The sequence below is a fragment of the Triticum aestivum genome, chromosome 7B (assembly GCF_018294505.1).
Source record: "Triticum aestivum cultivar Chinese Spring chromosome 7B, IWGSC CS RefSeq v2.1, whole genome shotgun sequence".
NCBI lineage: Eukaryota > Viridiplantae > Streptophyta > Magnoliopsida > Poales > Poaceae > Triticum > Triticum aestivum.
In genome coordinates, this window is record NC_057813.1 from 665,668,812 (window position 1) to 665,681,000 (window position 12,189).

The 12,189-nt window shown below is 42.7% G+C and overlaps 1 long non-coding RNA gene across 1 annotated transcript; it reads left to right on the forward strand.

Annotated features, from left to right (window-relative positions):
- The first annotated feature begins 963 nt into the window (after nucleotides 1-963).
- LOC123155851 (uncharacterized) lies at nucleotides 964-2,586 on the forward strand. The gene is made up of 3 exons (XR_006477645.1): nucleotides 964-1,335; nucleotides 1,406-1,738; nucleotides 2,528-2,586. It is a non-coding gene; the product is annotated as an uncharacterized lncRNA (long non-coding RNA).
- The last annotated feature ends 9,603 nt before the right edge of the window (nucleotides 2,587-12,189 follow it).

The following is a 12,189-nucleotide window of genomic DNA, read 5'->3' on the forward strand; positions in this document are numbered from 1 at the left end:
GCTTAAATTATATCAATCTTATTCCTTCTCTATCTAGTTGTAACCGGAGTGGTTTCGAATTCTATCTTGTCCAACAAACTCTTGATTCATGTCTTTGGAACCTTCAAGTTCTCGTAATGTTCCTTGTTCCTCTTTTCTAACGGATTTTTTGCAATCTCGTTCATCTCTAATTGCTCAACCTCTCAAGGTTCGTGGTTTCACTCATTGGTCGAAGAAGCAACTTAGTTTTACCTCTTCTCTTCCCTTTCTGTTTTCCCTCCAGTGCCATCCTAGATCTCGGGACGAGATCCTCTCGTAGTGGTGGAGTGTTGTAACGCCCCGGATACAACTTTCCATATTCGTAACTCCGTCTCTTGCCTTTTCCGGAGATGCGATATGATATTTCCTTCGTGGTTGGGTTTTATCTGTTGTTTTGCATTTTGTTCTTGTTATGCATCTCATCTCATGTCATCATCTGCATTTCATATGCATGTTTTCCAAAACTTGCATCCGTTCGGGTTCCGCCGGTTCTCTCCGTTGTCCATTCTAAGCCCGACCACACTCGCACGCGCCCGCGGCACCTCCGAAATATTATTTTATAAGTGGCATAAAAATGTTCTCGGAATGGGTTGCAACTTGTCATGCGGCCTTATTATAGTGTAGACAGACCGCCTGCCAAGTTTCATCGCATTCGGAGTTCGTTTGGTAGCCCAACCATCATCCGTAGCGGCACCGTTGCCGGTTTAATCGTCGGACGTTTCGGTCTCCGAAACTACTGCTGGGCCTCTCTTTCTCTCCTCTTCTCTCAGCCCAACCCCTCTTCTCAGCCCACCTGCAGCCCACCTAAACCCCCCTCCATTCCTGATCGTCGGATCGCGATCGTACGCTTCGAAACGGTCTCAAAACCCCCAACCCTAACCCCCTCTCTCTATAAATAGCAGCCCTCCTTGCCATTTTATCACCCCTAAACTCCCTCCTCGAATCCCGCGCCCCCAATCATCAGCCGCCGCCACCTCCCACCTTCTCCTCGTAATCCGGCGCCGGCCACCTCCTCCTCGCCACTTGGCACCGTCCCATAGGCCGTGCCACCGCCAGTTGTCGCGCGCAGCCAACCGGGTGTTGCCACGTCCTCCCCCGTGCCCCACTTCATTGCGGCCCGCTAGGAACCCAGATCGGGCCCTGGGAAGCCCATCTGGGCCCGGCTCCCGCTCCAGCCCGTGCCCGAGGCGCTCCCTCCTCGGTCCCGATCTGGATCGAGGGAGCGAGGAGCTCCTGCCCCGCCTCGCCGGACCTCCCCTGCCCGTCGCCGGCGAACTCATCGCCGGAGCGTCCCCGCCGTCTTCGCGCTCGTCGCCGGTGAGCCCGCGCAGCCCCATCCTGTTTCCTCCTCTCTCTCCCTGACCCTGTCTCTCTCTCACTCTCACAGGGTCGCTGCCCCATCGCAGGAGTTACCCAGGCCGCCGTCGATGGGCGCCTCGTCGCCGGCCCCTCCGACGCCAGATCCGCGGTCCCCAGGCCCGGATCTGCCTGTTCCCGCCGCCCCGCGCCTCCTCTGGCCTCTCCGGCCGTCGTCAGCCCAAGCCCGGCGAGCCCCGACCTCGCCTCGTCCTCACAGGGGTCGGGCACGAGCCCTCCCGTGTAGACCTCGCGCATTGACCGCCGCCTCCCGCGTGGGCCTCGCTCTAGCCCAGGCCACGTCCCGGCCTGGTCCAGCTCCTCTGCCTGCCCAAGCCTCTCCACCGACTGGGCCTAGCCCATGGTGAGCAGCCCCCAGCGCCTCTTTGTTTTTTTCACCGATCGGCCTAGCCAGTTTCGGCCCATGTCTTGTTTTTTTTTCCTGAACGAATTTAGCTATTATCCAAGTTTTACCAGTTTTACAGAAACCCCTCATTATTCATGCATTTAATATCTCACAAATGGTGCATCGGATTAAAATATTTTATATATGTAAAATGCTTAGAATTTCATCTACTTTCATAATCTGCTATTTTCATCCCATGTTAAAATGTTTAAACTTGTTGTTTATTTAATTTTGCATAATGCCATGCTAAAATGATTTATTTCATAACTAAATAACCATAGCTCGGTTTTAATTAAACTTTATATGTAAATGGGGTGGAAAAATGCCTAGATTAACATGGTCCACTTTGTTTTACTGTTTAAAAACTCTAAAATATGGTTTAGGGCAGAACAGTACCGAATCCAAAATATGCACATGGGGATTTTCCGGAATTGTCGTTTTGTTGTTCCGGCCTCATTTAAACTTGCCTAGATAGGTAGTTTCATCATGCTTCACCTCTTGCCATGCTAATAACATTTAATATTGTTGGGTACATAACCGAGATCAAACTAAATAATTGCATGTGGTGTTTTGTCAATATGCAACTCGTTGCATATTGAGCTCCACTTTACTTGTAGTATTGTTTGTTGCACTTTGCCATGCCATGCCTCATTAAATTGGACATGCATCATACTTGATTGTGCATCATGCCATGATTATGTTGTGTGTTTACTATGTTGCTTGCTTCTTTCTGGTGTTGCTTCTTAGTTCCGGTAACGTTGCGTTTGTGAGGATTCGTTCGACTACGTTGGTTCATCTACTTCATGGAATCGTTCTTCTTCCTTGCGGGATTTCAGGCAAGATGACTGCTACCCTGGATCTCACTACTATCATTGCTATGCTAGTTGCTTTGTTCTATCGCTATGCTGCGTTACCTATCTGTTGCTCTTCAAGCCCCCCAAAATGCCATGAACCTCTAACCTTTGACACCCTTCCTAGCAAACCATTGTTTGGCTATGTTACCGCTTTGCTCAGCCCCTCTTATAGCGTTGTTAGTTGCAGGTGAAGTTGAAGATTTCTCCATGGTGGACAGGATTTTGGTTGGGATATCACAATATCTCTTATATTATTAATGCATCTATATATTTGGTAAAGGGTGGAAGGCTCGGCCTTATGCCTGGTGTTTTGTTCCACTCTTGCCGCCCTAGTTTCCGTCATACCGGTGTTATGTTCCCAGATTTTGCGTTCCTTACGCGGTCGGGTGATTTATGGGACCCCCTTGACAGTTCGCTTTGAATAAAACTCCTCCAGCAAGGCCCAACATTGGTTTTACCATTTGCCTCACCACCACCTATATTTCCCTTGGGTGTAATTAACCCAAGGGTCATCTATATTACAACCCCCCCGGGCCAGTGCTTGTCTAAGTGTTGGTCCGAACTAGAGCCCTTTGCAGCGCCCCCTCAGGGAAATTTGAGGTCTGGTTTTAGTTGTACGGATTGCTCATCCGGTGTTGCCCTGAGAATGAGATATGTGCAGCTCCTATCGGGATTGTCGGCGCATCGGGCGGCTTTGCTGGTCTTGTTTTACCATTGTCAAAATGTCTTATAAACCGGGATTCCGAGTCTGATCGGGTCTTCCTGGGAGAAGGTCTATTCCTTCGTTGATCGCGAGAGCTTGTCATGGGCTAAGTTGGGACACCCCTGCAGGGTATAATCTTTCGAAAGCCGTGCCTGCGGTTATAGGCAGATGGGAATTTGTTAATGTGCGGTTGTAGTTAACTTTGACACCAGATCCGAATTAAAACGCATCAACCGCGTGTGTAGCCGTGATGGTCTCTTCTCGGCGGAGTCCGGGAAGTGAACACGGTTTCTAGGTTATGTTTGACGTAAGTAGGAGTTCATGATGACTTCTTGATCATTGCTAGTTTCACGACCGTTCCGCTTGCTCTCTTCTCGCTCTTGTTTGCGTATGTTAGCCACAATATATGCTTAGTCGATGCTGCAGCCTCACCACTTTACCCCTTCCTTTCCCATTTAAGCTTTGCTAGTCTTGATACCCATGGTAATGGGATTGCTGAGTCCTCGTGGCTCATAGATTACTACAACAACAGTTGCAGGTATAGGTTATGCGATGATCATGATGCGAGAGCGATGCTTGCTTGCGTTGAGTTCTTCTTCTGCTTCTTCTTCGATTAGGGGATAGGTTCCAGGTCGGCAGCCTGGGCTAGCAGGGTGGATGTCATTTGAGTTTCTGTTTATGTTTTCATCCGTAGTCGGATGATGCTCTTATGTATTGTGATGTTGTATTCATGTGGCATTGTTTGCCTCTTGTATGTATCCCCATCTATTATGTAATGTTGATGTAATGATATCCACCTTGCAAAAGCGTTTCAATATGCGGGTCTATCCTTGGTGGGACCTTCGAGTTCCTTTTGGATAGGGTCGCATATTGGGCGTGACATTTGATGACGGTTTTGTATTATTTTAGTTATGTGATTTGGTGACCGAATGTTGTTCGGAGTCCCGGATGAGATCACGGACATGACGAGGAGTGTCTAAATGGTCGAAAGGTAAAGATTGATATATATAGGACAATGGTATTCGGACATCATAAGTGTTTCGTGATGCACAGGGTACTTATCAGGTCACCGGAAGGGGTTCCGGGCACCCCTAGCAAAAGTTATGGGCCTTATGGGCCAAGAGGGGAAACACACCAGCCAGAAAGGGGCTAGTGCACCCCCCCCCATATGGGCTGGCCAAATTGGAGAAGGAAAGGGGATGGAGGAAAGGAGAAGGGGAATAGGATTCCCCCTTTCCCCTCTTCCCTTCCTACTCTGAATAGGAATTGGAAAAGGGGGAGGCCGAATTGGGAGGACCCCAAGTAGGATTCCTCCTACATGGGCCCCCCTTAGCTGCCTCTCCTCCCCTCCAACCTATATATATGTGGGGGGCACCGCTAGAACATACAACAAAAGTTGTTAGCCATGTGCGGCACCCCCCCTCCACAATTTATGCCTCCGGTCATATCTTCGTAGTGCTTCAGCGAAGCCGTGCGCGGATCACTTCACCATCACTGTCACCATGCTGTCATGCTGACAGAACTCATCTCTTCCTCGAGACCTTTCTGGATCAAAAATGCGAGGGACGTCATCGCGCTGAACGTATGCATAACTCGGATGTGTCGTACGTTCGGTACTTGATCGACCGAAGCTAGAAGAAGTTCGAGTACATCAACCACGTTGTCAAAAGCTTCCACTTTCGGTCTACGAGGGTAGATGGACACACTCTCCCCCTCTCGTTGCTATGCATCTCCTAGATGGATCTTGCGTGAGCGTAGGTATTTTGTTGAAATTGCATGCTACGTTTCCCAACAGTATCTAACCAACTCAACTCATTGTAACCCTAGCCTCATCCACCTATATAAGGAAAGGCACGGAACCCCAATCAGTATCTCATAATTCCATAGTTCTACAAGTTCTAACATGACAAACCCTAGCTTCACGTGAGCCTACATTTAATACCATGCACGAAAGGCAAGAATAAGGTATTACCTCATTGTTGAGAGTCTGAACCTAGGTGCACACCCTTATGTGTTCACCCTTATGTGTAAATCGGTCATGTGTGCACCCTTATCTGTTCATCCACTGTGTGTCGCCCATGTTCGTTATCATTGAAAATTACATCAACACCAGGAGGCTAGCATCTTGGGCGTGATACATCTCCAACGTATCTATAATTTTTGATTATTCCATGCTATTATATTATCAAATTGGGATGTTTTATATGCATTAATATGCTATTTTATATTATTTTTGGGACTAACCTATAAACCTAGAGCCCAGTGCCAGTTTCTGTTTTTTCCTTGTTTTTGAGTTTTACAGAGAAGGAATATCAAACGGTCCAAACGAGCTGAAAATTTACGGTGATTTTTTATGGACCAGAGGAGACCCACGGGGCATCGGATATGGGCCAGAAGAGTTCCGTGGTAACCAAAAGGGTGGAGGCCCCCCACCCCAGGGCGCGCCCCCTACCTTGTGGGTCCCTCGGGAACCCCTCTTACCTGAAACCGACGCCAAAAATTCCTATAAATCATGAAACCCCCAGAAAGAAACCTAGATCGGGAAGTTCCACCACCGCAAGCCTCTGAGTTCATGAAAAAACAATCTAAGCTCGTTAGGGCACCCTGCCAAAGGGGGGGAATCGTCACCAGAGGCCATCTCATCATCGTGGAGGTCTCCGTGACGAGGAGGGAGTAGTTCACCCTTGGGGCTGAGGGTATGTACCAGTAGATATGTGTTTGATCTCTCTCTCTCTCTCTCTCTCTCTCTTGTGTTCTTGATTTGGCACGATCTTGATGTACTGCAAGCTTTGTTATTATAGTTGGATCTTATGGTGTTCTTCCCTCTATACCTTGTGATGAATTGAATCTTTTCCTTCGAGGTTTTGTTATGTCAGATTGAATCTTTGGATGTGAGAGCCCTTGATGTATGTCTTGCGATAGGATATCTGTGGTGACAATGGGATGTTCTATTGATTCACTTGATGTATGTTTTGGTTATCAACTTGCGGATTCCCGTGGTGACATTGGGATAATCTATGCATAGGGGTTGGTACGCGTTTACAGATTCCTTTCTCCGATAGAAATCTTGGGATACTCTTGAAGTTCTTTGTGTTGGATTGAATATTATGAATCTAAGATTGTGTGATTGTATAATTTAACCACGGATACTTGTGGTGACATTGGAGTATCTAGGTGACATTAGGGTTGATTGATGTGTATCATATGGTGTTATTTTACTACGAACTCTAGGGTTGTTTGTGACACTTATAGGAAAAGCTCAATGGATTGATTGGAAAGAATAACTTGGAGGTGGTTTCGTACCCTACAAGCAATTTCATCTTATGTTCTCCGTGATAGGAACTTTGGAGTGATTCTTCGTTGCATGTTGAGGGATTGTTATATGATCCAATTATGTTATCATTGTTGAGAGAACTTGCACTAGTGAAAGTATGAACCCTAGGCCTTGTTTTCAAGCATTGCAATACCGTTCTTGCTCACTTTTGTTACTAGTTACCTCGCTATTTTTATTTGTTCATATTCTAGAAATATATTTCTACCATCCATATTACACTTGTATCACCATCTCTCCGCAAAACTAGTGCACCTATACAATTTACCATTGTATTGGGTGTGTTGGGGACACAAGAGACTCTTTTTTATTTGGTCGCAGGGTTGTTTGAGAGAGACCATCTTCATCCTACGCCTCCCATTGATTGATAAACCTTAGGTCATCCACTTGAGGGAAATCTGCTACTGTCCTACAGAACACTGCGCTTGGAAGCCCAACATGAGTCTACAAGAAGAAGGTTGCGTAGTAGACATCAAGCTCTTTTCTATAGTTGTTGCCGGGGAGGTGAGTGCTTGAAGGTATATCTTTAAATCTTGCAATTGAATCTTTTAGTTTCTTGTTATATCACTGATTTAGTTCATAAAAGAAAACTACAAAAAAAATGTAATTGAGGTTGCCTCATATGATTCATCTTCATAATGTCTTTTGTGAAAATGATGGAAAGGAAAATTGTGCTCAAGTGTTAGAGTAAGAAGTCAATAAAATGTTTGGCACTAAATATTTGAATGATGAGTTGATACGTATCCAACGTATCTATAATTTTTTATTGTTCCATGATATTATATTATCCATCTTGGATGTTTTATATGCTATTTTATATGATTTTTCGGACTAACGTATTAACCTAGATCCCAGTGCCAGTTTCTGTATTTTCCTTGTTTTTGAGTATTGCAGAAAAGGAATATCAAACGGAGTCCAATTGACCTGAAAATTTACCGAGATTATTTTTGGACCAGAAGAAGCCCACGGAGCATCAGAGATGGACCAGAAGAGTCCCGAGGCCACCACGAGGGTGGAGGGCGCGCCCTACCCCCTTGGGCGCCCCCCCCCCAACCTCGTGGCTACCTCGTGTACCCCCCTGACTTGTTCCCGATGCCAACACCTCTTATATATCCCCAAACTTCCAGAACAGAATGAAGATTGGGAGTTCCGCCGCCGCAAGCCTCTATAGCCTCCAAAAACCAATCGGGACCCCATTTCGGCACCCTGCCAGAGGGGGGATCCATCACCGGTGGCCATCTTCATCATTCCGGCGCTCTCCATGACAAGGAAGGAGTAGTTCACCCTCGGGGCTGAGGGTATGTACCAGTAGCTATGTCTTTAATCTCTCTCTCTCTCTCGTGTTCTTGATTTGGCATGATCTTGATGTACCATGAGCTTTGCTATTATAGTTGTATCTTATGATGTCTCTCCCCCTCTACCTTCTTGTAATGGATTGAGTTTTCCCTTTGAAGTTATCTTATCAGATTGAGTCTTTAAGGATTTGAGAACACTTGATGTATGCCTTGCATGTGCTTATCGATAGTGACAATGGTACATTCACGTGATCCACTTGATGTTTGTTTTGGTGATCAACTTGCGGGTTCTGTGACCTTGTGAACTTATGCATAGGGGTTGGCACACGTTTTCGTCTTGACTCTCTAGTAGAACCTTTGGGGCACTCTTTGAAGTTCTTTATGTTGGTTTGAATAGATGAATCTGAGATTGTGTGATGCATATCATATAATCAAACCCACGGATACTTGTGGTGTCATTGGAGTATCTAGGTGACATTAGGGTTTTGGTTGATGTGTGTCTTAAGGTGTTATTTTAGTATGAACTCTAGGGCTGTTTGTGACACTTATAGGAATAGCCCAATAGATCAATCAGAAAGAATAACTTTGAGGTGGTCTCATACCCTACAATAATCTCTTCGTTTGTTCTCCGCTATTAGTTACTTTGGAGTGACTCTTTGTTGCATGTTGAGGGATTGTTATATGATCTAATTATGTTATCATCGTTGAGAGAACTTTCGCTAGTGAAAGTATGAGACCTAGGCCTTATTTCTAAGCATTGCAATACCATATTCGCTCACTTTTACCACTTGCTACCTTGCTGTTTTTATATTTTCAGATTACAAAAACCTATATCTACCATCCGTATTGCACTTGTATCACCATCTCTTCGCCGGACTAGTGCACCTATACAATTTACCATTGTATTGGGTGTGTTGGGGACACAAGAGACTCTTTGTTATTTTGTTGCAGGGTTGTTTGAGAGAGACCATCTTCATCCTATGCCTCCCACAGAATGATAAACCTTAGGTCATCCACTTCAGGGAACTTTGCTACTGTCCTACAAAACTCTACGCTTGGAGGCCCAACACGAGTCTACCAGAAAAATGTTGCGTAGTAGACATCAAGCTCTTTTCTGGCGCCGTTGTCAAGGAGGTTAGTGCTTGAAGGTATATCTTCAGATCTTGCAATCGAATCTTTTAGTTTCTTGTTTTATCACTAATTTAGTTTATAAAAGAAAACTACAAAAAAATGGAATTGAGGTTGCCTCATATGCTTCATCTTTTTAATGTCTTTCGTGAAAACAAGGATTCCGATAATTGTGCCAAAGTGTTAGAAGAAGAATGCATTAAAATGTTTGGCACTAAATCTTCGAATGATGAGCATGATTGCAATGTTGTTAGTATGAACTCTTTGAATAGACATAGTACTAATGATGATTGCACTAGTCATCACAAAAATGTTTCTTATAAGCATGTCAATTTTTGTGGAGTGCACAGAGTTTGCAAGTATACACCAAAATGGGAAGATAGATTTTGCAAGAGGCATAAGTATTTAGAAACTAAATGGTTGCAAGAGAGGCTAGATGTTTGTGCTGAAAATTTTAATTTTCTTCGCCATCCTTGTGAACTTTGCAATGAACGTGGTCAATTAAATTTCCAATGCAAATTGTTTCATGATTGAATCGTGTCCAAAAATTGTGATGACTTGATTTCCCTTGCGCATCATAATGAACTTAGTTTACTTCTGGGTTATGAAGAAATGAAACGTATAACTAAGGATATTCCAGAATTTTCCCTTGAAAGAGTTCTTGATTTGATTTATAGGAAATTTATATGTATTGTGCGCTGAATTGCATTGAAAATCTTTATATTGCCAATTACATAAAGAGAAGAAAACAAATAGAAGATGAAGAGAATACTAATAAAAGAGAAGAGGTTTCCCAATATCCTCTATTCTTTCTTATGATGAATCAGGTAACGAGGAGGATTTTTCTATTCAACCAATATCATTAATAAGGAACTCCAAAAAGAGGATTAAACCCACACATAATGTGGAGAACAAAAAGAAAAGACGGAGAAGCAAAGGTAAAAAGGTGTCCCTCCCAAATGATGTTGCTCCTATTATTGTTATGCCTATTACTCATTCTGATGATAATAATTGCTATACTATTGGTGATATCCATACTATTAATAATGAGAGTAATTATGCTTATGATATGCAAAGGCCCAAGCTTGGGGATGCTATGTTTGACGAGAATGACATGTTTGAGAATTTATTTGTTGCAGTTAATGTTTGTCCCAAGCTTGGGGATGCTATGCTTATTGAAGATGATTTTTTTTAACCTCCGAAATTTTGATATGCAAATTTATTATGATGATAGTATGTCTCCTATTTATGATGATTATATTGACGAAAGTGGGTTTGGACGAGTGTCAACTTTAGGAAGTAATGATCCCACTATTTTGGAGGGTGTTGAATCTTATTGTGACAATTATGAAAATGGGTTTGGAGAGGTCATGACTTTATTTAGTAATGATTCCACTATCTTGGAAGAGGTTTCAATTTATTATGATGAGAACAAATTTGCTACTTATGATGATTATTGTGATGATACTTATTTTATAAAAAGTAGTGATGATTATATGTATAAAACTTGTCATGATTATGATTACCCTTTTTCTGAACATTACTCTTTTAATGTGGAAACAATTTGTAGTATTCAAGTTTCTTATGATACTCCCACTATTCCGAATGAGAAGAATTTTGCTTATGTGGAGAGTAGTAAATTTTCTATGTTTGGGGATCATGAGAATAATGCTTTATGTGATGGTTATATTATTGACATCATTCATGATGCTACTGAAAATTATTATGAGGGAGGAATATATGCTTGTAGGAGTTGAAATAATATCAAGTTTCCTCTCTATGTGTTGAAAGTTTTGAAGTTATGCTTGTTTTGCCTTCCTACGCTAGTTGATTCTTGTTCCCATAAGTTATTTGCTTGCAAAATACCTATGCATAGGAAGTGGGTTAGACTTAAATGTGCTAATAATATGCTTCATGATCCTCTCTTTATGTTTCAATTCTTATCTTTTATGTGAGCATCATTAAAATCATCATGCCTAGCTAAAAAGGCATTAAAAAAAGCGCTTGTTGGGAGACAACCCAATATTTACCCCTACTGTTTTTGTGTACTAACCTGATTAAGCTACTGTAGTAATCATGTTTTATAGCTTTTGTTTCAATAAAGTGCCAAGTAAAGCCTTTGGGATAGTGCAGATGATAGTTGACTTAATTTTGTGCAAAAACAGAAACTTTTGCACTCAGTCCAGGAAATTTGAAAATTCACTGGAACGTGCTTTTGATATGAATTTTTTACACAAGATCTATATAGAAATTTCCTAGATTGTCCTAATTTTTCAGAATTTTTGGAGTTACAGGAGTATGGAAAGTTTCCAGATTACTACAGACTATTCTATTTTTGACAGATTATGTTTTCTATGTGTTGTTTGCTTATTTTGATGAATCTATGAGTAGTATCGGAGGGTATGAACCATGGAAAAGTTGAAATACAGTACCTAAGTGGTGATTTATTTTCTTATACTAACAGAGCTTACGAGTTTTCTGTTGAGTTTTGTGTTGTGAAGTTTCCAAGTTTTGGGTAAAGATTCAATGGACTATGGAATAAGGAGTGGCAAGAGCCTAAGATTGGGGATGCCCAAGGCACCCCAAGGTAATATTCAAGGACAACCAAGAGCCTAAGCTTGGGGATGCCCTGGATGGCATCCCCTCTTTCGTCTTCGTTCATCGGTAACTTTACTTGGAGCTATATTTTTATTCACCACATGATATGTGTTTTTCTGGGAGTGTCATTTTATTTTATTAGGATTTGCTGGCTGCTTGAATAAAATATCAAGATCTGAAATTCTTAAATGTTAGAGAGTCTTCACATAGTTGCATAATTATTCGACTATTCATTGATCTTCACTTATATCTTTCAGAGTAGTTTGTCATTTGCTCTAGTGCTTCACTTATATCTTTTTAGAGCACGGTGGTGGTTTTATTTTGAAGAAATTGATGTACTCTCATGCTTCACTTATATTGTTTTGAGTGTCTTAAACAGCATGGTAATTTGCTTTGGTTATGAATTTAGTCCTATTTTGATGGGCATCCAAGAGGGATATAATAAAAACTTTCATATTAAGTGCATTGAATACTATGAGAAGTTTGATTCCTTATGATTG